Below are 25,400 nucleotides of genomic sequence, written 5' to 3' on the forward strand. Positions count from 1 at the left end.
ATAGCTTACATGATTCGTTATGTTTGCACTTCTCTCGACATGTTCACTGCTTCTTTAATTCTATGGGTCTGTACCAACGAGCTAGAAAGAGGACTATAGAGTGGCTAACATGGCTGCTACAGCGCTCTGGGTGGTGCCAAGACGAAATAGCGACTCCATAGTTTAAGCGCCTTTCTTCCGCTTACGATGCGTTACTTTTAATAGATTAGATCGAATAAAGTATGCTCTCTACGTGTGTGGCAAGCTAATGCATAAATTGTAGGAAAAACACGACGAATGTAATCATATTTCAAATAAGATTTTTTTTTTACTAAAGTACACAGTTATGGGCGATTAGCAGAATTACGTTGCCTATGTAGCACAATCCAGCACGTGTAGGGTAGGCCTACTTTTATTTTCGTGTAGGAACTGACCAGACAGCCAGACATGATAAACTGTATCCTGCCTGGCTGAGTGACTCAGACGGTAGAGCGCTGGATTTCTGAGCTAAGTTGGCATATTTGGTATTTGAAGGTGCTCAGATACGTCACCCTTCTATCAGTGGATTTACTAGCACGTAAGAGAACTCCGGCGGGACATATGTCCGCCACTTCAACGTCTCCGAAAACCGTACTAAGTAGTTCGTAGGACGAAAAACTAATAACACTGTTTATTATTACATTGTATCCTACAGAGCACATTTCCCTAGCATTTTGAAAAAGAAGTAATGTGAACAAATACTTATTTTTCGTAAATTATTATTAGTTTTACGTCCTACTAACTACTTTTTCTGATAAGCCGAGTTGCCTGAATGTAGTCCCGCAGGAGTTCTTTTGCGTGCCAGTAAATCTACTGACACGAGGCTGAAGGATTTGAGCACCGTCAGATACCATCGTATTGAGCTAGGCTCGAACCTGCCAAGTTGCTTTGTGTCCGGCTCCTTGGCTGAATGATCAGCGTGCTGGCCTTTGGTTCAGAGGGTCCCGGATTCGACCGAGTTGAGGATTTTTACCGGGTAGTTGACAGTTAATTCCTCTGGATCGGCGACTGGAAAACCTTCTTCATCTACACACAACAGAACATACTACAAACCACCACAGAAACAAGTAATAGTAAATACATCACTCCACCTAGGGTTGGCGTCGTCGTCCGGAAGGGTATCCGGTCGTAGAATTAGGCTAAATCCATACAAATGCCAAATCCAGGTAACTGGCAAAAAACCAGGATTTATTATTATTATTATTATTATTATTATTATTATTATTATTATTATTAAAGTTATAGCAACCTCCGTGGCTCAGACGGCAGCGCGTCGGCCTCTCACCGCTGGATACCGTGGTTCAAATCCCGGTCACACCATGTGAGATTTGTGCTGGACAAAGCGGAGGCGGGACAGGTTTTTCTCCGGGTACTCCGGTTTTCCCTGTCATCTTTCATTCCAGCAACACTCTCCATTCTCATTTCATAGCATCCATCAGTCATTAGTAAATCACTTTAGGAGTGGCGACCCCATCGCACTAACAGCCTACATCTGGTTCATTCATTACCTTCCTGACCCGGTCAATGACTGGAAAACAGGTTGTAGGTTTTCATATTCATTAAAGTTATATGAATTATTTCTCGATGTTGTTATATTACTTTGTTCAAGGTTTTCTGTTCTATATTTTCATTCCCTGTATGTAGGTCTAAATTTGTTTAATGGCTATGTACTATTGTGATATGTTTTGTAATTGGGGCTACCGTACTGGAAATGCACTAATTTTATTTCTTTATACAATATGTAAGACGGAGCTCGATAGCTGCAGTCGCTTAAGTGCGGCCAGTATCCAGTATTCGGGTGATAGTGGGTTAGAACTCCACTATCGGCTGCCCTGAAGATGGTTTCCTGTGGTTTCCCATTTTCACACCAGGCAAATGCTGCGGCTGTACCTTAATTACGGCCACGGCCGATTCCTTCCTATTCGTAGCCCTTTCCTGCCCCATCGTCGCCATAAGACTTATCTGTGTCGATGCGTCGTAAAGCCAATAGCAAAAAAAATGTAAGTATGTAGTCTGTACCTTGTATTTTTAATGTCCTTTTAAACAGGCATTATGCATCTTTGAGTGCTTCTCTAATAAAGAAAACTGTGAAACTGTATTTATTCCCGCAGCTTCTGTACTTGCTTCATCACACGCCCACTCGATTTGATCGCTTACAATATGGTGGACGTGGCTTTCAAGTAGATTCAAATATGGCGGTCCAATAGCCACTCTATAGTCCTCTTTCTAGCTCGTTGGTCTGTACCCTTACTTAATCATATTCACAGATTATTTAATTCCGCTTGCCTGTATATTTTCTTATAATATACTTTTCTATTATGTAATCCCAGTCATTTTTACCGCGATGCATGGCAAATGTTAGTTTCGTAATTTCCCGTTTTTTTATGCACTCAGGTCAATGAAACGGTACAATATCTTAAGATTAATAAAATCTAGAACAATATTTGCTATCTTTCGTTTACCTGAATTGATTAGATGAGTGCCATGCTTTGTATAACAGTATCTCTCGAAACTGCTGCATTTAATTACCTGGGTATTACGAAAATGTTTACAAATTTTAACCATATCTGTATTAATTTGTCACCTTCAATTTTCACACGCGAGTCTCTAATCAAATTATGCCTGTGGGGCACACTCACTACAAAGATGTTAGTGTGAGTCAGCTTACCTAGTGTACATTTAAGTTCAGAAATGACATTCTTAGCGTCTTTGTGAGCTACGTCGTTCGTCCCGCCGATTATCACTACTGCATCACGACTTCCGATATTTCTTGCTGCCTGCTCAGTATTTTTCAATACCTTCTTGATCGGGGCCCCAGGATAGATGACGGCCGATGCTGCAATATCTTCATTGTTCATTTTCTTCGCAATTCCCCTCGAGTGGCTATCACCAAATATAAGAATGTTCGACACTTTCGCCGTTGCACTGTGTGGGATTTTAGGCCTAACTTTGGCGCTTCTCGAAACGGAATTTGCGCTATACGTTTGACTGCTTCCTATACGGATAAGTCCTTGCGTATCTCTTACTTCCCTCAGGGCTGAAAATCTATTTTTGGTATCAATTACAAAGTTGTCCTTATTTACCTGTACACTTTTCCTGCTAGAATCTGAAGCAAATTGACACCACGCGCTAGAATTCAGGGACCCACCTGTGTTCTGAGTGTTTACTGGTACCGGTACTTTCGATTCCAGTAAACGTACCTTCTCCTTTAAAATCTCATTCACCGCTTTTAAAGCTTGTAAATCATCTATAGGCCTATATATAAAACAAGAGTTCTGTCTGTACATTGCTCAGAATTTGAAAAGGATGGTATTTCTGTATAGGTCGTGTCCATAGTAGCAAGGAAATGCACTTTTTTAAGTTTCCGTAATGTCTGTCTGTCTGTCTGTCTGTCTGTCTGTCTGTCTGTCTGTCTGTCTGTCTGTCTGTCTGTCTGTCTGTCTGTCTGTACACCCATCACGGGAAAATCGCTGAATAGAATTTAATGAAAATCGGTATGTAAAGTCCGGAAATAAGTCGCTACAATCTAGGCCATAAATAATCTTATTCACGCTGAGAGAAATGGTAGTTTAGGAGAAGGCCTAAAATTTACTTCTAAAAAATTTATGTTATTAGTGGATCTATTTTAATGAAAATCGGTGTGCAAAGTTAGGAAATAAGTCGCTACAATCCAAGACATAAATAATCTTATTCACGCTTAACGAAATGATAGTTTAGAAGAAGCTTAAAATTTGAATTCTCAAATTTTTATGTTATAAGTGGGCTTATCATAATTAAAATCGGTATACAAAGTCGTAAAATAAGTTGCTAAAATACAGGCCATAAATAATTTTATTCCTGCGGAGTGGTATGGTAGTTATGGGGAAGGCCTAAAATTTAATTCTCAAATGTTTGTGTTATTAGTGGTCCTATCGACAAATACTACATTACTAAAGTTATATAGTATTACATTTCCGATCATTTATGTCTTATACATTTGTACCGTACCGGCTATAACAGACATATTCATGAATTTGGATTTTTGTTGTTAAGAATCAGCGCCAAGTCACGATAAAATGGGTAAATAGAATTTAATGAAGATCAGTATGTAAAGTTGGGGAATAAGGAACTACAGTGTACGCTATAAATAATTTCGTAAGACTCCCTATTATCACAGAGTCGAAAGAAAACTAAAATGTGAAAGCCTACAATACAGAAAGCTCACAACATTCAACAACAATAACATTACATTGACAATTGATTGTTGTGATATGCTTTGTGTCTTCTGTTGCCAGTCATGTCCGATAGATGTGATTACGGCTGTTTACCGAGTTTTTTTAAAACTTGCTTTACGTCGCACAGACACAGATAGGTATTTTGACGACGATGGGATAGAAAAGGATTAGGAGTGGAAATGAAGCGGCCCTGGCGTTAATTACGGTAATTACGATTTTTCATTCTTCATTTGCCTGGTGTGAAAATGGGAGACCACGGAAAACCATCTTCAGGGTTGTCGACAGTGGGTTTCGAATCCACTACCTGCCGGATGCAAGGTGACAGCTGCGCGCTCGAAACCACACGGCCAACTCTCTAGGTCGTACCGAGTATAACAGCCTGCCTGAATATTGGCGGGAAGTAGCTGGGGAGTCAGATAACTTTCTTCCTTAGTATCCCATTCCTCTGGCTCATAAATTTTCTGATATTACTGGTACGTAACGCACTGGTTCATCATAGCATTCGAGGTATTCAATCCCTATTCGAAGGCACTCAATGGAATGAGCAGTGTGTACATTTAACGGAAGAATGGTTGAGGAGTGCTCACGGCTGGCTATGGCCTGGTCATTCCAACCCTGGAACTTTGGACTGTTAGGTCGGCACCGTAGTACTGTTTGTTAAAACTGAGAAAATGTTCGGTTTTTCATTTGAGCGAGTATTTTATATGAGAACATTGCTTTTAATACCTAGTTCATGCTGACGTTTTTGTAATGGCCTACGTTAACTGCAGTTAGGAAAACTATAAAGACAGTCTTTCTGGGAATCCCGTAGCGAAGCACGGGTACATCAGCTAGTGTTACAATAAAGAGAGAATTACAAGTACATTATCATTACCTCCATCCTCCAAGGAATGAGGCGCCAGCGATTCGTTGACCTTTCTAGGACTAGTTTTGTTACCGCTATTCACATTACACTCGCCACAACTCACACAGGTCCTAGTATCTTCATTTTTAGCAAATCCAGCACTACATATACACACAAAATCGTACCAAATTAAACACTTTTCACACTGGATATCATTCTTTACTGGCTTCTTGTTTACATCACACTTATTCCCGATTATTTCGCAAGAGAACCGGGAGCTATTTTCACTTACACCTTTCGCTATGCCATCTTAACTAACCACCTACCGGACTGTTTCTGAAATTAGGAGGCATTTCTTCAGTGCTCCAAATTTTGACAATCAGTTCACTTGTGTGTCTTATGAGTACATCACCTCCTTCTTTGAGAGCTTCCACTGATATACGGTGAAATTTTCCTTGATTGACCGCATGCTTAACTTCATCTAGTGTTGGCGGGGAGCCAGGTTCTTCATTGGTTGGAGCTTGTTTTAATATATCATACACCTGTTCATCAATAATCGATTCCTGGTTCAAGAGGTCTTCAAAATGCTCCTTCCACCTATTCATGATGGAGTATTGATCTTTTAAAAGTGTACCCTTATCGCTAGACCAAAGGGGATTCTTCTCAAACGTGATGGAACCATAAACTGCTTTTGTCGCTTGGAATAACTGTTGTGAATCTTTGTCTGCTAGATTTTGCAACTCTTTTGCCTTTACTCTCCACCATGCATTCTCGAGCTCACGGGTTTTTCTTTGGACATTTGCTTTGGCAATGTTTACGGCTTGTTTCTTAGAGTGGGAGTTCATGTCCCTTCGCCATCCTTGCAAGGCTTTTCTCTTCTCTGAGATCAATGCTTCAATTTCTTCATCATTTTCATCAAACCAGTCCTGATGTTTTCTGCTCTTATATCCAACCTTTTCTTTGCAAGCATCTTGAATAGTGGTCTTCAGTCTATCCCAGCGTTGCGTTACATCAGGTTGATATTCCTTCGGCAAAGTCTGATGAAGGAGTTCTCTGTATTTTGAAGCAATTTCTGTATTGCCAAACTTCTCGGTGTCAAAAGTATGCCTGCAGTTCTTCTGTTGCTTCCTCCTCTGGGTCGACAGTGACAAAAGCATTACTGATCTAATACATAGGTGGTCTGTCCAACAGTCATCAGCTCCCGTCATTGCTTGGTGATGAGAACATCGCGTAGATCTTGCTTGCGGACGATTACATAGTCAATGAGGAGCCAGTGTTTCGATCTAGGATGCTGCCATGATGTTTTGAAGCGATCCATTTGGTGAAATATGGAGTTAGTGATTATCAATCCACGTTCAGCACATTTAGAGAGACAGAATATTAACAGAGTGGAGATTCGAAAAATGTAATACTCTGTTCAATTCTTGACTTATATAACTCCCTTTGTTCAAATCATACGTACTGTCAACTATTTCAGAGATATTAAAGTCACCAACTATAATAATGTTATTTCCAAGTAAATTAATACATTGTTCTAACTTACTGAAAAATTCTAATTAGGCATCTAAGTGTGGATTTGGGGGAAAGTAAACTGTGCAGATAGAGTACTTGTTATTGTTGAAGGTAAATTTAATCCATACTGACTAAGTATTTGAGTCTAATGAATGAACAATTTCTGGATTAAATGTTGCCTTAACACCAATGAGGACTCCACCGCCATCAGTTTGCAACTAGTTATGGCATTACTGTCCTTACGAAATATAGTATACCTATAATCAAATAGATCAGAATCATGTAAAGCATCATTCAGCCAAGTCTGTCAGACATATAATATCAACATTATTAGATAATATGCCTGTATATAAAGGATGTGTTTTAGATCATAATCCACGTACGTTTTGATAATACATTATCAGTTCATTATCTGAAAAACACATTACACAATATGAATAGTGTTCATGAATTTTCTGATGTATTCTTCACAGGCAATATTGACAACTGGTGAATTGTCACTTTGTCTCAAGAAGATTCGCCAATTCCTTGTCCAAAGGTGCTTCACATTAGATGACCTGCGAAGTTGACGACATTGAGCCAAAAGCCGCTTCCTGGTAGGTCAAAGGCTCTCATTGATACAAACGGGATTTTTGTAGGTGAATCTCAAGTCCAAAGTCGACAGATTCCTTTTCACGCGGCGTTTCCTCAGCAGTTTATCTTTATGTACTCTCCGACAGAATTTGACGATGATAGTAATAGACGACGGGTAGTTAGGGTAACTTGAGAGCCTATGACATGCATCAACATCCTCTAGATTAACATTTATGTCCAGAGATCTTCCCACAGCTTTCACTAAATGCACTGTATTTTCATTAGCTTGTGTAGGAATGCCTTGAATTTCTATTGTATTTACCCTCGAGTACTGTTCACAGTCTTCAATTTGCTGTTTTAGCTCCAGATTTTCGTTCTTGAGTTTTATGTTCTCATCCTTCAAACTCTCGATCTTCCCCAGGGCCTCTTGTAACACCTTATTATATTATTGATGTTGTGTGATAATGTGGTCCAACTTTTCATGATACACTTCTATGGATTTACCTAGATCACGCTCAAATGCATTCTGAGAAGTCTAGACTGATCCAATTCCCTGTTTCATTTCCACAATTTCATACTTCATTTCACCAAGATATGTTTCCAAGGATTTCTGGGTCTTCTCCATGGTTATTATATTTGCCTGTATCTCACATAGTTTACTCATCGTCAATTTTATTGAATAAAGAGTTTTATTACTACAACTCTCTCTTTCAGGTTGGTTACTGTCCACAGTGCCAGCAATGTCCCCCTTATGCCCGATTGTTGGGAGACTGTTACTTTTGTCAGTGCAACTGTCCCATTTCCAACAAGCAGCTGTACTTCCTAAACTGTCAATATCCTCTTTTTGTAAATTTAGACACTTTGTATGGAATGCTTTATCACATAAACCACACGTAATCCTGTTAGTTTTGTCTGACCTACTAGATGTTTTATTTTTTACAGATATTGCACATATCCATAGTTAGATGAGGTTAATAGTCGCTGAGCTCCGAGAATATAGACTGGCGACACGAAGAGAGATGTTGGAGCTTGAAATATTTTACTATTCCTTGACAGCAACTGGTTATATAAATACTCTTTGCACAGATTCCATACGTGGCTACACCAGTGAACCAAGACTGACTCCAATCCTCAGACCGTAATATAAAAAGAACATGGCGGGCGAAGTAGCCGGATTGCTGGTATTGGCTAACACGAAAATATCACGTACGTATTATATAAACGGCGGTAATTTAACATGATAATGTAACATCAAAGGGAAAATCACTTTTACACGTATGAAAACGCTTCATCAACAAGTACGCATCACATAAAATCAACTAGAATCACATATATTCTTCTAGAAAAGAGCCCAACAAGGTGATTATTTAGAAATTTCAATTCGGCAAATAACATTTTCTCTTAGATTTCACTTCGCTGGATAGATGAAAATACATTAAAAACTGTTAAAATGATATTCCTAACATCATTTTGAATGTTTCAAAATAAATTAAGGTGAGGAATTCCTCGACTTATTCGCTGTCATGAGAACTGTGAAACGTAATTTGTTACCTTAGTTTTGAAGTGGTGGACAATTTCTTAAATTCAGCACCCAATGAATGGGAAGTACATCCGAAATAATAATGTTATTGGCTTTACGTCCCAGTAACTACATTTTTTACGGGTTTCGGAGACGTCGAAGTGCCGACATTTAGTCCTGCAGTAGTTCTTTTACGTGCCAGTAAATCTACCGACACAAGGCTGACGTATTTGAGCACCTTCAAATACCACCGGACTGAGCCAGGATCGAATCTGCCAACTTGGGGTCAGAAGGCCAGCGCATTAACCGTCTGAGTCACTCAGCTCAAGTACACCCGAAATGATTATGTTAACCCAATGAACGGTCCTGGTAATGCTAACAATGTTGACGTATGGCATAGCAGCACTTCACACAATGATAGTAACCCTAGTAATGAAACGTTCGGACACTAATGATATAATAGGTTTTTATCTATTAAAGAACATGAGTGTAAAAACTCTATTGACTAAACATTGATATTTAACCACATGGACGAGCTTCAGTTCGGCGCTGTCTGCTTGATAACAGATAACCACAATATAAATCTGAAGGTGTTGGTAGTGTAAAACCTTACGTTACAAACCCAGCTAATCCCTCAATATATCGTATGTGCAACAGTATACAGATTGATCCATCTGTCACGCTTATAAGTTTTGTTATACTCCAAGATCCAGCCAAACATTTATGCAGACAAAGCACAGATTATTGTAAAATACACTTGCATATAAATCACTCGACGTTTTGAAGCATATGGACACTGACGGAATAACACAATATCAATTATATTCTATCTGAATTAATATTTTTCGAGAAACACGAATAGTATGGAAGTAGAGAAATGGCTCCCCTATCCTCAGACTTATTCTCAAAATGATGTGTGCACGCCACAGTTTTCTCATGGACTTCAAAATAATCACGATGTATATTCCTAATCCATTTCTCTCTTAATGTTCTATTACGTAGAAAACTGAGAGGCATTACCAGAGTTAGACTACAATCTGGTCCACCTTGTGCACTCATGTTCTTTAATGGGTAAGAGTGTGATCAAAACAAGCACATTCTCACATTACTGTGTATAATTACAGATCCTATGTGTCCACTTACTCATATAAATACACTCGCACACTTATATTCTACAAAGAAACTAACATTTCTCGTCAACTTCCATAAAATTACATCGACTACATACGATAACAACAAACCAAAACAAACCCACATTTCCAACAATTCCGGCTACTTGATTCCCCATCATTGAATGATCGAGAGTAGCATCAAGGTCTGAGGATTGGAGTCGGTCTTGATTGAACTATAGGTAATACCAAACACAGCAGAGAAAATACGCGACACTCAGCGAGATATCGAGGGACAGCTATTAGAGCTCTCTCTAGCGGATGGACCTGAGAACTACTGATTCTGTCATAAGAGCACGTGTATTTGTGTGTGACATTTTTGGTGTTATTTATGCGTTTTCAGTGAGTTGATATAATTAAATAGTAGCATGTGTTATTCCTTAATATCTCTTCTCAACATGAGGGGAAAGGTATGTGCTGTGTTTGGCTGCAGTAACTATGAAGTAGAGAAGAACGCGCGGTCTTTCTTTCGTTTACCTCGTGGCAAGAAAATGTAAGTAATATTGTGTTTGCATAAATATTCTTCCAGTGACAAAAATATTTTTATAGTATTTCATAATCTTCTGACCTGCTCGACCCATATTTTAACTGGCTTAAAATATAATACGCATATTTTATTGTATAGTGCAGCAGTTAACCTTCAATACCGATGTGTTGTTGTAGGTGTGATGTGTGGTTTTTTAATGTCTCAGAAGTGATTTGGATAAGGTGTACAAGAAAGAAGGGACGTTACGCTTATATTAGAATTAAGAGGAAAATTATCCTGCTTTTAAATGTTAATCCATTGCAAAATGTGTGTAAGGAATGTGCCGATATTTTTATTGACATGTGTCTTAACGTGATGATAAAATGTTTTTAAATGAGAAAAAAGAGAAATCTAACCGTAAAAGTTCAGGAAGAAATGCTAAGGCAAAAAGTAATGCATAAATGAATGATCAAGCCATTTCACAACAGTCCAATTTCACATATTGTTTATATGTCTAATTTCAGTCTTTAAATAATAACCTTTTAAATAATTCTTCATTCGTTTATCCAGAATCGCTTTAGCAATTTCGACGTTAATATTTCAATAACACTTTCCTTCTAGACGTAATTCATTTATCCTTTGTCGTATATGCATTTCCATTGATATTTTAATTTAGCGCGACAGTTCAGGTCAAGTAACTAAGAGCGCCACCGTCGAATTGTCTCCCATTTTAACAAGGGTAAATCCGTAAGTGTCGCGTATTGTCTCTACTGTATTTGGTAATACCTATAGTTCAGTGGGCTACACTGGAAATATTTTAGTATTCTTTGGATTGACTGCACTGGTTATATAAATGCTATTTGCCCAGATTTCACTGTTGGATACACTGGAAGTAATTTAATATTCCTTGATATTAACTGTCAGTGATTATATAAATACTCCTTGCCCATATTTCACAGTTGCCTACTCTGATCAAATGTTTATTTCTTGAGGTTATGATGAAAAATATACGCTAATGTAGTTCAGTATTTGACTTAGAGTATACAAGATCAAACAAAATAATTATCGAAGATGAATCACTGTAACTTACAGTTTAAGAAGAGATCACTCTCGCTCTTGTGTCGCCGATAAAACCATCACATTTTCATAATAATGCGGAGCTCACACAACACACGTCTTACACTACCATTGATAACGACTGATTTTACGTCAGGGAATGAGCCACTACATTGTATGCTATAAATAATTTCATTCACCCTACATGATGTGGTAGTTTAGAGGAAGGAGCTTATAATTTAATTTTTAAACATCTCCGTTATTGGTCTTATCGAAAAGTACTACATAACAAAAGTTATAAAGGATGCAGTTTAAGATCATTTTTATCCTATTCATTTTTATCGTACCGAGTATAATAAGAGTGGTGGTAGTGGAGATAATTGTTTTAAGAGGAAGTACAACTAGGCAACCATCCTCTATATACGAGGTTTGTCCGGAAAATACGTATAAATCCGTCGGGGTGACGTATCACGTGTCGTGGAGGCGCCGCCAGGTGGCACAGCTGTTGTCGCCAATCTTCTCAACGCTCAGTTCGAGTCGGAGAGCTCTGCGTGTCAGTAGCAGTGTGCGGCTGCTTGTTGAAAGTTACCCGTTTTCACCTGCCGTCGGTATGGAGCTCTCTCTGATTGAGGAACAGCGCATCAACATCAAGTCTCAAAGCTCGTGTGGCCCGAGTTCGACCGGATTTGGCACAAGGGGGCAGGTGGATCCTTCATCACGACAATGCGCCCGCTCACACGTCGCTCGTTGTGCGTGAGTTTTTGGCCCGAAGCTCAGTCACCGTGACAGACCACCCGCCTTATTCACCCGATTTAGCCCCTTGTGACTTCTTCCTGTTCCCGAAATGCAAAATGGTGCTTCGGGGGCGGCACTTGGGTGATGTGGAAGCCATCAAGGGAGAAACGACACGGCAACTGAACAGCATCACAACTGAAGACTTTCAATAATGTTATCAACAGTGGAAACGGCGTTGGCAGAAGTGCATCTTCTCTCAGGGAGAGTACTTTGAAGGAGACCATATTGTAATACCTGAATAATTGTCAAATAAAGTTATTATTCAACTTTTATACGTATTTTCCGGACAAACCTCGTATAAGTAACAGGAGAGAAGAAATAGAAGGGGGCCGAAATTACGGAAAATGAAGGTATCGGCCTAAGAATGACCAGAGCCACAAATGGGGGCTCCATACGTAATACAGTCTGGTCAGAAAAGAACAGGTGGTGACCGAGGTAGATCGGATAGGATAGATGAAGTGAAGAGCCTGGCACAAGTAAGCGGAAGCAATGCCAGGATTCACCTAAGGGTTCCGTGGTCACCTACCCAAGCTCCCAAGTTCAGACCCCACATGGGACCCTTTTTATTCGCCTCTTAAAACAGGCAGGGGATCCCGTGGGTGTTTTACAACTTTTCCCACCTACAGGGGGACAAACATGATAAGGAAAGTTTGTACAACTGTTACCATAACATCAAATGAATGGGTTACCAACATCACAAAATTCACAAATATTAATTTAGTTACTTGGACATTGAATACATACCAGTACATACTTCTGTAGAGGAGGAAGTGCATACAAATTGCAAATAAGGGAGGTGAGAGCATAACATATTTCCTGTGATCTGATGAGAAATTGTTTCCAAAATACAAAATTTTCAGTGAAACTTCCTTTGGTAGAAAGTATGACTTATTTACAAAATTCAACCACACAATAGGGTTATCCTGAACTAGTACCAATAGGTAGCGCGCGTATATTACTCGGACTGCGCCATTCCACCTTCATTTGTTTCAGGGCTTGAAGGTTAGAATATCGCTGTCAATTAATTGACTCATAAGTACTTTTGTGGTATCCTGAGATTCAATAAAAATGCCGGATTACTGTTGTGTGCCATTGTGCAAAAACCTAGGCATGCCATTTTCGTTCCATCAGTTTCCGAAAGATGTGAAACTTAGAAAACAGTGGATACATTCAATCAGAAGGAAGAATCTTAAACTGAGCCAGATTACGAAGAGTGATAGAGTCTGTTCAGCACATTTTAGGAGCGATGATTATAGAACGACGTTATTAATTACGTAGATACGTATATAGTCTCTTTAACATTAAATGTGTTAAAGTTTGTGTAGAGATACAGCAGAGAGGTACATGCCACTTGCAATTATATTATCGTTCGAATGACTATGAATATTTTGATTTTGTAGGTGAAAGGTCGCGGTTGAAATTACATGCAATGCCATCTGTATTTCCCTGGACTCCTGACACCGGCTCAGATGTAAAGATGAGAGAGGTTAGAGCACGTAACAGAGGAAAGAAGGAGGATGATCTGATTACAAGGCAAGACACAGCTGTGCTTCTGGACACCAATGAATTACCTATAGCAGCATTTGAAGAGTGTCAGTCATCTAGTGTTAATGAAAATATGAACCTTCCATTATCAAGCGGTACCGGTAACTTACTCAGGGATGTTGCATGCCAAACCAAAGACAGCGAGGGTGTACTTGATATTGAAAGACTTCTAACAATATCTGGTGCAGTGCAATTCTTCACAGGTTTGGACAACAGAGATCATTTTTATTTAGTGTTTCAAGCCCTGAGAAGGGGTAGATTTAGTCTGCAGGTATTACCAATTTCACCAGAATACTGTTTCTTTTTAACAATGATGAAATTGGGAATGGCCAAAACAGATAAGGAACTTGCATACAATTTTGGTTTAAATGTAACAACAGTCGGGCTAATTCTTTTCTGTATGGATAAATTTTATGTATTGCCAGTTCAAAGAATTAAATATTTGGGTTGATCAGAAGACTGTAAGGGAAAACTCCCCTATGGAATTTAAGAAGCAATATCCTAACACAAGGGTAATTTTAGACTGTACTGAAATTCCAATAATGAAGCCTAAGAGTTCTAGTGACCAACAGGAAACATTTTCTACGTACAAAAACTGCAACACTGTGAAGGTACTGATTGGAATAAATCCATCAGGATTTGTGTGTTTTACATCAGATGCGTATGGTGGATCAGTTTCAGATAGGCAGTTGTTCATAAAATCTAATATTATTGACTTGTTGGAAGAAGGTGACTTAGTAATGGTTGACCGAGGATTACAAATTCAAGACCTACTTTGCTCAAAGGGAGTAAGTGTAAATATTCCACCCTTCTTGAAAGGGAAAAGGCAGTTCTCCACCATGGAAAATACCATGACAAGAGAATTTCTTCCAAAAGAATACACATTGAAAGGGCTATAGGCTTAGGGAAAACATACAAAATTCTACAAACAAAGCTTCACATAAGCAAAGTTCCTCTGTCAGGTAGGATTATTTTTGTATGTTACATGTTGTGCAATTTCAGGAGATCAATCATGTGATAGCTAGTATGTATTTATTTACAATAAAATGAAGCCTACTAAAGCAAAACATGGTAGGTAGACTATATTATGTTACAAGTGAGAAGTTGCTGGAAGCATGATATAATTGTTCATTTATACCAAAGGCTCATGGACCTAGTTCTCCATTAAAGCTGAAATAATGTACTCATAGTAAAATTTATCAAGCTGTGGTAGGATTTCTGGAATAAACTCCTCATTCCTCTCAATGTTTATGATTACCATATCAACAGCTGTGTAGACAGCAAAACTACAATACTGTCTATCAGTGATAAACAACTGTCCTTGCACTTAAAAATAATAGTTGTGTGACTGCTTTAAATGTATGCCATCTTTGTCCTCAATTAAATAAGGTGCAATACTGGTATATTCATGGCTTGGCACACCTTTCAGTTCCAGCACTCTGTCATTCCCTATGAGTCCATCACAACTTGCTGCAAGATAGTTTTTGGTGCGATGAATAATCAACCCACATTTGGATTCACTATGATCTGTAATTTCTTCATACCTCCTCCTCGCCAGATATTCCTTATCCAAATCCCACTTCATAAATTTATTTTGGTATTGACTACCTGCAATCCCCCTGTGGGTGGGGGCGGTAGAATAACACCCACGGTATCCCCTGCCTGTCGTAAGAGGCGACCAAAAGGGGCCTCAGGGGCTCTGAACATTGGAGCGTGGGTTGGCGACCACGAGGCCCTAAGCTGGGTCCTGGCATTGCTTCCACTTACTTGTGCCAGGCTCCTCACTTTCATCTATCCTGTCTGACCTCTCTTGGTCAACTCTTGTTCTTTTCCGACCCCGACGCTATTAGGTTTGCGAGGGCTAGGGAGTCTTTCATTTTCACGCCTTTCGTGGCCCTTGTCTTTCTTTGTCCGATATCTTCATTTTTCGAAGTGTCGGATCCCTTCCACTTTTCCCTCTTGATTAGTGTTATATAGAGGATGGTTGCCTAGTTGTACTTCCTCTTAAAACAATAATCACCACCACCTGACTACCTGCAATTATTGTATGGGTCAAAGTTTTGGCATATTCTACCAAAATAACTCGCAGTTAGCATGTACTTCCTTTCCTTGTACCGTAGTGCACATCTGGATTGCCCTCTTGTTTCCCTTTCTATATCTTTTATGGCATCCTCAGAGACAGAAACTAACTCAGATAAATAACTTGAGTTTGTGTCTGTTCCATAAAAATGATCATGTGCAACAGAAGAGATGTTAACATTTGATTTGGTAAGTGATGACAAATAAGACAGTTTCATTCCTGAATTTTCAATTAAATGTCTCACATATGATTCATAACCTTCCTCGTTTCTGAGTGAGGCTGGTCTTGGATCAAAACATAACCGTGAACATGTTGCTATGGGCAGATTTGACACTTTTCCGGGACTTCCATGTACTTTCCTTTTTCGTGCAGGCTGGTGAAATGTTTGTAAAACCGCAGTTGGTGTTTCTGAACATTATATCAAACCAGTTTTGCTGAAGTATTCAAGGGCATAACAAAGGGCAGCAGTATGCTTACAACAGGCTTTGGGTCCAATACCTGCTACACACTCACTAACACAACTCACCACTCACAACGAAGTCCTAACATTTGGATACAATAGGAGGGCATGACTAATTTGGAACGACAACATTTCAAAGGCGGTGCAGAACAGAGCAAGGTCAAGCAAATTGTTTCAAAAAACAAGTAAAATAGAATAGATTATTGAAGAAACTTACTTGAAAAACTGAACCCAAGAGGACAAGAAGTGAATTGCTGCTGCTCTGTAAATAAAAGGAGATTGTCAAGATTGCGGCAGAAACCTTGAGGAAAAACTACTATAATTTAGAAGAAGACGGCAAAACAGCCTGTAAAAACACTGTGGAGCATATAAAATACAGCGAAATATACGATAATTTATTCAAATACGTATACTGATAGACCCGAGGCGCAAGATTAGCGATACTTCGGAAAACGTAAATTGGAAACCGCAAGAAGAGGAAAGGGATAGGAGAGAATTACTCCATTAAAAGAAAAGTCGAGGGAGGAGTAATATTTGTGAAAAAAATAATCTAAATTTGAAGATTTACGCAAGACAAGGCGAAAATATCTTACGTGGACTTAGAAAATTGCCCGATTATACCACAAAATAAAACTAAAAGAATAGTCTAAAAGAAATATTATTCTAACAAGAATCTAATATGAATATTTACTTCTCGGAAATATTTGCTTTTATTGTCAGTTATACCAAGAAGAAGATGATCTGCTAAGCATCCAGATGGACCAACATGGAGGGAGATATCATCCGAACAGCTGAACCTACACGAGATGAGAGGAGGAATTCGCTCAGCCGAACCAACCTAAGATGAGGTGAGGAGTCCAGCCGAACCTCGAACCATGGCCAATGAACCAGCGATGTGACGAGCAGAAGCAGAGCAACTGACGGCTGATATGATGAAAGACGAGCTAAGTGTTTACAATAAGTAACGGAATTCTTACTTTAGTTTGGCATATGCGGTAGAATAGAATATTCTAAGTATGAAATATTTAAGTGTGCAAGTGAAACAGTGAAGTGAAGTGCGATACATTTAAGCTGCTAATGCTGTATTAAGTCAGTGTCACTGATCTCTATACATGGATCGCTGACGGCAGGTCTCCGCTGCAGGAGAAAGTACGCCAAGTTGAGTGCGCGGTTCGCCATGTTGGTGGGTGTTTGGGGCTATCCCATTATACTATTCGTGGTATTTGGGACTCTTAACTCTCCTTATGGGGAAGCAATGATAATATAGTCAATTTTAAGTCGCAATTAATGGCGCATTGGAATAATTAAAAATATAGAGACATGTTCACTCAAAGCATAAGGACATTGGGATCACTGACACGTCATACCGAGGTCACTAAATCTCCGGGATAGCAATAAACATGAGTGTATAATACCGGCCGACAAATATTAACTTAGGTGCTGAATACATGCAATTAGCGATCGGTAACACAATACAAGTGAAAACCAGTTTCTGGAAACATTGCCGTAAATTGTATACATGTATGCCACGAAATTATGCATTCTTAAAATGATGTACCTATAAAAGTAGCTCACTATACAGGCCTAGATTCGACATACCATAATCGGTGCTTGATAATGAATTCCTGTTTCTATGAAATAACGCGCATATTATCAAATTAAAATATCAGTGAAGCAAATGTACACATTTATAAAACCAGCAAATATTCAAAACTTGTCAATATATCACATTACCTAAAGCTTAATTTACTATTACAGACCTCTTTAATTAAATTCAGCTAGCAAAGCGATATTGATATTCATCTACAGATACATGTAACACCAGTTAAGAGTCCCAAATACCACGAATAGTATAATGGGATAGCCCCAAACACCCACCACACTTTCCCTTCTCCCACCCATAATTATTACTGATGTAAATAAGGTCTAGAATTCCCCCAGACTTCATTTTCTAAGATTGTTATAAGGTCACGTCAATTATTTCATCGAAACCGTCAGTTTAATTACGAGAAATAAAAAAATATAAGTAAATTTTTACTTGCAGTTAATATTCAGTAAAATTGAAAACAGTTGGCTGTACATCACTTCTAAGGTGTACAGTTTGTCCATTTCTATCAAAACAGTCTTCCTCTAAGTGATCCGAGCAGAGAACAGCTGTTTTAGAAGGCTTCCAATTCTCCCGCCTGATACTCCTAATCGATGATCTTAGATGTTCGGGTCTCGAGAAAGGAAACCTACAAAAATTAATTGCAATTTTGCTCCCGGAATATGCAAAATAAGATACAATAAACCTAAAACTCAAAAATCTACCCTAGGATGATTTTTATGTACAGTATAAAACTCCCCGATGAAATGATTTCTCCTTCTACTGATCGGTTCTCTTTGTACATCCATAAGCTGAACACTGCGGTATGTTAATACCCCGTAGAATGTTTCTTCATTCATATTTCAGATAAACACATCATCATCATCTGTCGGCTTTTTCCCTCGGACACAGCGAGGGATCCCACCTCTACCGCCTCAAGGGCAGTGTCCTGGAGCTTCAGACACTTTATCGGGGATACAGCTGGGGAGAATGACCAGTACCTCGCCCAGGCGGCCTCACCTGCTATGCTGAACAGGGGCCTTGTGAAGGGATGGGAAGATTGGAAGGGATAGGCAAGGAAGAGGAAGGAAGCGGTCGTGGCCTTATGTTAGGTACCATCCCGGCATTCTCCTGGAGGAGAAGTGGGAAACCACGGAAAACCACTTCCAGGATGACTGAGGTGGGAATCGAACCCACCTCTACTCAGTTGACCTCCCGAGGCTGAGTAGACCCCGTTCCAACCCTCATACCACTTTTCAAATTTCGTGGCAGAGCCGGGAATCGAACCCGGGCCTCCGGGGGTGGCAGCTAATCACGCTAACCACTACACCACAGAGGCGGACTCAGATAAACACATACGTATTTAAATTGAATCTTGTAATCCACAAGTATACTACAAGGCAACGAACTTAAATTCGTAAAATACACTACTATTTACTTTGCAATAACAAAGCACAGACCACTCGTGGAACTACAATCAAGAGGCCTAGCGTCACTGAACTAAGCATAAAAAAAGCAAGCGCGCTCCTCATGGTCTACTGCACCGTGCGCTCACTGCCATCTTACTGCGCCAGTCATCTTCTACTCGGCTTACTGCTACCCAAGCTACCAGCCATCCAGGTATAGAGATCAGTGGTCAGTGTAGAATTAGATAGATATCTCGTGAAGTATGACTGTGCATGAACAGGTGATTCAACGAGGTAGTTGAGAATACGATTAGGAAGGAAAGTAATATAACAGCTGATTGCAAAGATTGTCATATAATGAATAATATCTATGAATCTCGCGAAACCATTCAGTCAAAGATTACGTCACAGGTGGATCGCGTATGAGAAGTGATTAGATAGAGTCGAGTTATTCCTTGTAAAGCAATATTGTTAAATGTACAAATACGATATTTAAGGTTATGCATCGTAATTTTTAGAAGAGAATTGATCAATGTAATGGAGTATTTACGTACAGAAGAATGTTATGTCTCAGTAGTTGCAAATAATTGGAAGAAGGTTATGAGTGATGAAAATAGATATTGAGAAGTTGAGATGGAATTAATTGAAGGTTGTGTAAGGTAATAAGAAGTTATATGAGTTGATCTGAGTATGATAATGTGCGACGTGGTTAATTTAATTTAATTTCGTGTGGCTATTTCTAGCCGAGTGCAGCCCTTGTAAGGCAGACCCTCCGATGAGGGTGTGCGTCGTGGTAATTATGATATATATATATATGGATGATAGACTTTAAATATGAATGGTATTGAATCAGTTAGACGGTGCAAGTACTGGAAAAGAAATACACCGCGGGAGTGTCTTGAAATAAGGTATGGATGGTGAATATTCGAATATAGTTGATATTTGAGAGGTGATGTAGTAAGAAATACAGCTGTTGATGTATAGACATATGAGCTTTGTGACGTATTCTCAAAATATGTGAAATGTGAGGTAGGCAAGACGTTATATATATATTGGAGCCGACGTATGTACATAGGACCGAGATATCATACCGCAGATTCTTGTTAATGCATATCGAGCCAAAGTGCAATAAATTAAGAATTATGTAGATATAGGGAGAGAGATTATTTTACATTTTGGGTATTATTTCATAATTCATGCTAGGATTTTAAATAAGATAGTAGATTAGGAGACCTGATTTAAGAGACAGTAGGGTCGAAAACCTTAGCACGTTAGTCGTCATAATACAGTTCTTCAGAATGGTATTCTACATTAACGAATTCAGATTTCAAGATATAAAACTGTATAAATTATTAGGAGGAATTCCAAATTTTTCCTAATTCTTATGTAATTGAGTCACATGGATGCATGTGAATAATTAATTTAATTTTGCAAGGATTGTTATAGATAATTTGATTTCATTTCAGAAATATTGAATTCATATCATGTTATTTTATCAATAAGCCAGCGCTGACTTAAATGTTGAATTTAACGATTTATTAGTTTTGAATAACAATTGTGGAAGTTCATAATGATACTAGTTCTCCTTTCTTTCGAGTTTTTCTTAGTTTAATAAATATGTTTCTTCATTATTTTATAATTCAATGAGTGATAAGTTATAGTAGTAGTTAGTAGATTGACTTAGTTTGTAAGGTGATTTTCATGTGATTTGCGTTAAGAAATTGCGGTCGGTGGTGAATTTATAGTTTTATGCGATAGGTTGGAGACGTTCATCGATGATGATCGCGTACGGTCGCAACGTCTTTCTCGGAATTCACGTAAAGCCTAACCTACAGAAAAATTAAATATTTTTCTTACTTGATGAGATACTCTGAGATTACATCTGACTGTCGGGAATTGATAGCTGTCGTACCTGGACGCGGGAATGGCTCAAGCTTAATGATGTAGGTACTTAATCTCCTTATAATAATATAGTAATAATAATAGTAATAATAATATTAATAATAGCAATAATATATGTCGCATGAAGTTTAAATAAATTGTTCGATTATATAACAACTGTATAGCAGGATTTTATAAAAGTCACTATGAATGCAATTAAGACAAATGGAGTATAAAACATGCAGCTCTGTGATATATTTTGAATTACAATACTGAACATGTACTGAACATACCTGTTTTTCACCATTATGAACAATTATAATGATGTTATGGGTTTCATAATGATGTCTCATTTATTGGCTATGAGTTTTATATAGCACCGATTCATGGTAACGAGGAATGGCCCTGGGAAGGAAGCAACTGTGGCCATAATTAAGACACCGCCTTTGTGTCAGCCTGCCTATTGCGAAGAAGTGAAACCATCTTCAAGGTGGCTGAGAGTGGGGTTCGAACCCTCCACTGCCCGAGCAATCGCACAGATACGTAACCACACTGTCTAGCCTTTTTGCTGGGTGTTTTGTAATACAAAATTAAAAACATTAATACCCAGTCATTAGGATTTTACAAATTAAAATTGTTGAATTTGAAGTCTTCAACGATATTTAACCCGTACACAGTGTTCTCCCTACGTTCTTTCACTGACCACCCAGCTATCATAACCTAGATATGTGCTAGTTACATAATATTCCAAGATGCTTTACGTCGCTCCGACAGATATAGGTCTTATGGCGACGATGGGAGGGGAAGCGTTAGGAGTGGGAAGAAAGCAGCCATGGCCTTAATTAAGGTACTGCCCCAACATTTACCTGGTGTGAAAATGGGAAACCACGGAAACCACATCCGTGCTGCCGACTGTGGGGTTCGAACCCACAATTTCCCGAATGCAAGATCACTGCTGTGCGCTTCTAACACACTCCGTTTACGTAATATTAATATATATTTCAGTCATTGAAAACCTACAACCTGATTTCCAGTCAGTGACCGGTTCAGGGATGGAATTAATGAGGCCCCATCATGCGGCGAGGACAGGAATTGTGCCGGCTGCCGAAGCCTGTCGCACTCCTTAGGGGCAATGATTAATGACTGACAGATGAAATGATAGTGGAGAGTGTTGCTGGATTGAAAGATGGCAGGGAAAACCGGAGTACCCGGGGGAAAACCTGTCCCACCCACGCTTTTTCCAGCACAAATCTCACGTGGAGTGCCCGGGATCTGAACCACGGAACCCAGCAGTGAGAGGCCGGCGCGCAGCCGCCTGAGCTACGGAGGCTAATCATATTTAAGTCATTATGAGTTCCAAATTAAAATGAAAATACTGTAAAACTATTCCTTTAAATGAGAAATCTTCATCACTATCAGCATAATTGCGAGAGTTATATCGGGGTTCAGCTTATCACGTAGTGTCGTGCGCGAGCGGTGTCTGGATTAGCGTGGAATCGCATGCGAGCACTCGATTCCGCGGGACGTAACAAACCCGTCTGGCTCTTCACAGCAACCGAGTAATTATGAACGAGCAGTAGAACACTAGAAGTTCAAACTTCTCTGCTACGTCTTCTTAGTGATAACACTAAAATAGCTGATTTCTGCAGTTAATCTTTACCTGTCTAACATTATTGTTAATGGTCTGAGGGGAATAAGTTGAAATTTTATCATATTTATTTTTACGTAGTATTCCCCGCCCGGCCACACATTCTTGCCACACAGGTAACGAAAATTTCTCGGAAGAACACTGCATACATCATGAATGAATTTGGACATATGTAATTACCTGCTGATGTACCCGTGCTTCGCTACGGAATTCTCAGAAAGACTGTTTCTTGTGGTTTTTTCAACTGCAGTCAACATAGGTCATTGCAATGACTTCAGTAGGAATGTAGCGATTTAAATCAATGTTGTTATATAAAATACCCGATCAAATGAAAGGCGCACATTTTCTCACTTTTAACAAACAGCTCTACGGAGCAGATCTTACAGTCCATAGTCCCAGTGCTGTAATGACCAGGCCACAGACAGCCACGAACACTACTCTGCCATTTTTCCGTGAAATGTGTACACTGCTCATTCCAATCAGTGCTTCAGAGTAGGGATTGTTTAGCTGGAATGCTATGATGAACAAATGTGCTACGTACCAGCAGTATCAGAAAATGTATGGCCAGGCTGAGTGGCTCAGACGGTTGAGGCGCTAGCCTTCTGGCACCAACATAGCAGGTTCGATCCTGGCTCAGTCCGGTTTTATTTCAAGGTGCTCAGGTACGTCAGGTTCGTGTCGGTAGGTTTACTGGCATGTAAAAGAATTTCCGTTGGATTAAATTCCGGCACCAGGGCGTCTCCGAAAACCGTAAAAGTAGATAGTGGGACGTAAAGCAAATAACATTATTAAATTAGAAAATGTATGAACCAGAGGAATGACATGCTAAAAAGAGAAAGATCTAACTCCCCAGCTACTTACCGCCAGTATTCAGGCAGGCTGTTATACTCCGTACGCAGCAGTAATCCTGTCTGTAGGAGATGAGTGGCACCGTAAGAGACGAAGAACATCACAACAAACAATGATCAATGTAATGTTGTTGTTGATCAATTTTAAGAGCTTTCTACATTGTAGGCCTTCAAATATAGTTTTCCTCCGACTTTGTGATTCTAGGGCATCTTATAAAATTATTTATAGCTTACCGTTTAATTAAGTTCTGTTTGCCCATTTTCTCGTTACTCGGCGCTGATATGGACTTAGAAACAAAAATACAAATTCATCAATATATCTGTTATCATAGCTGGTGCGCTAAAAATTTATAAGAAATAAATGATTGGTAATTTAATACTATAAAACTTTATTGATGTAGTATTTTTCGATAGCATTGGTAATAACATAAACGTTTGAAAATTACATTTAAGCTCTTCCCCTAAACTACCATTCACTCACCATGATTAAAATTTTTATGGCCTAGATTGTAACAACTTATTCCCCGACATTGCCCACGGATTTTCATTAAATTCTCGAGGTCATTTTCTCGTTGTTAGGGACCTATGCCTACCCGGTATAGCATAACCAGTTGATCACATAATAAACACTCACAACTGCTATAAAATAAACACTATATTACGAAAATACAATTTCACACATTACAGTCCGTCCGCCATACTTGTCTTTTTTTTTTCAAAGATCACCATAACAACAGCCAAACACTCATAGTGTAAACATGACATACTCCCACCTTTTGATACCAATCAAAACACAATGTTTACAGACAGAGGCGAGAAGGTATTTTAACTCTTCTTCCACTCCTGGTGAAGTTGCGGCTGCCGAGACTTAATGTCTCAGGAACCATATCACTGGGTAAGGCCATCTCCTCACTCCCACCTTCAACCTCCAATGGATAAAGGTGCCTCGTAGGACGGATGAGTTCTCCTGAGGATGTCTTCACCCGAACTACCCTGATCACTTTGTCTTTACCTGGAAATATAGCTGTCACTCTCCCCAGGGGCCAGTCGATTCTTCTCTTGTCATCACTACCAATGATGACCACATCTCCTACCTTCCAATGCCGATCAGGCTCCTTGCCCGATGGACAGCACAGAAGGCTACCCAGATATTCCAGTCGGAATCTTCTCCTCAGTTCATTCCTCAGATGTTGAAGGTACTGAAATCTTCTTGAGAGACTGACCTGATCTAGTTTGTCTAAATCTGGAGTACCAACCATGGGAATGTCCTGGAGAAACATTGACGGAGTTAGAGATACCAATTCATCACGACTTTCTGAAATGTAGGTGAGGGGTCTGGAGTTAATTACGGATTCACAATCAGCAATAACAGTCAACAGTTCCTCATATGTCAAGATAGTCTTGTCTAAAACACGCCTTAATAGTTTCTTGACCATTTACACAATGCGCTCCAAGAATCCACCCCACCAAGGTGCTGAAGGAGGACTGAACTTCCACACGATTCTAGTAACCGATGTTTCCGAACCTATTTTTTTTTCAATCAATGTTGCCGAATAATTTGTTAGCCCCAGCAAAGTTTGTCCCATTGTCACTATAAATCACACGAGGCCTGCCTCGTCGGGCTAGGAAGCGCCTAAGGGCAAGTAAAAACCCTGTAGTTGACAAAGTCATTACTAGTTCAAAATGGACTGCTCTAACAACTGCACGTGTAAATATCACAATCCAAGACTTGTCTTTGGATTTTAGAAATAGTGGTCCAGCAAGATCGACTCCTACCACTT

Source organism: Anabrus simplex, chromosome 3 (assembly GCF_040414725.1).
Source record: "Anabrus simplex isolate iqAnaSimp1 chromosome 3, ASM4041472v1, whole genome shotgun sequence".
In the NCBI taxonomy this organism is placed as follows: Eukaryota; Metazoa; Arthropoda; class Insecta; order Orthoptera; family Tettigoniidae; genus Anabrus; species Anabrus simplex.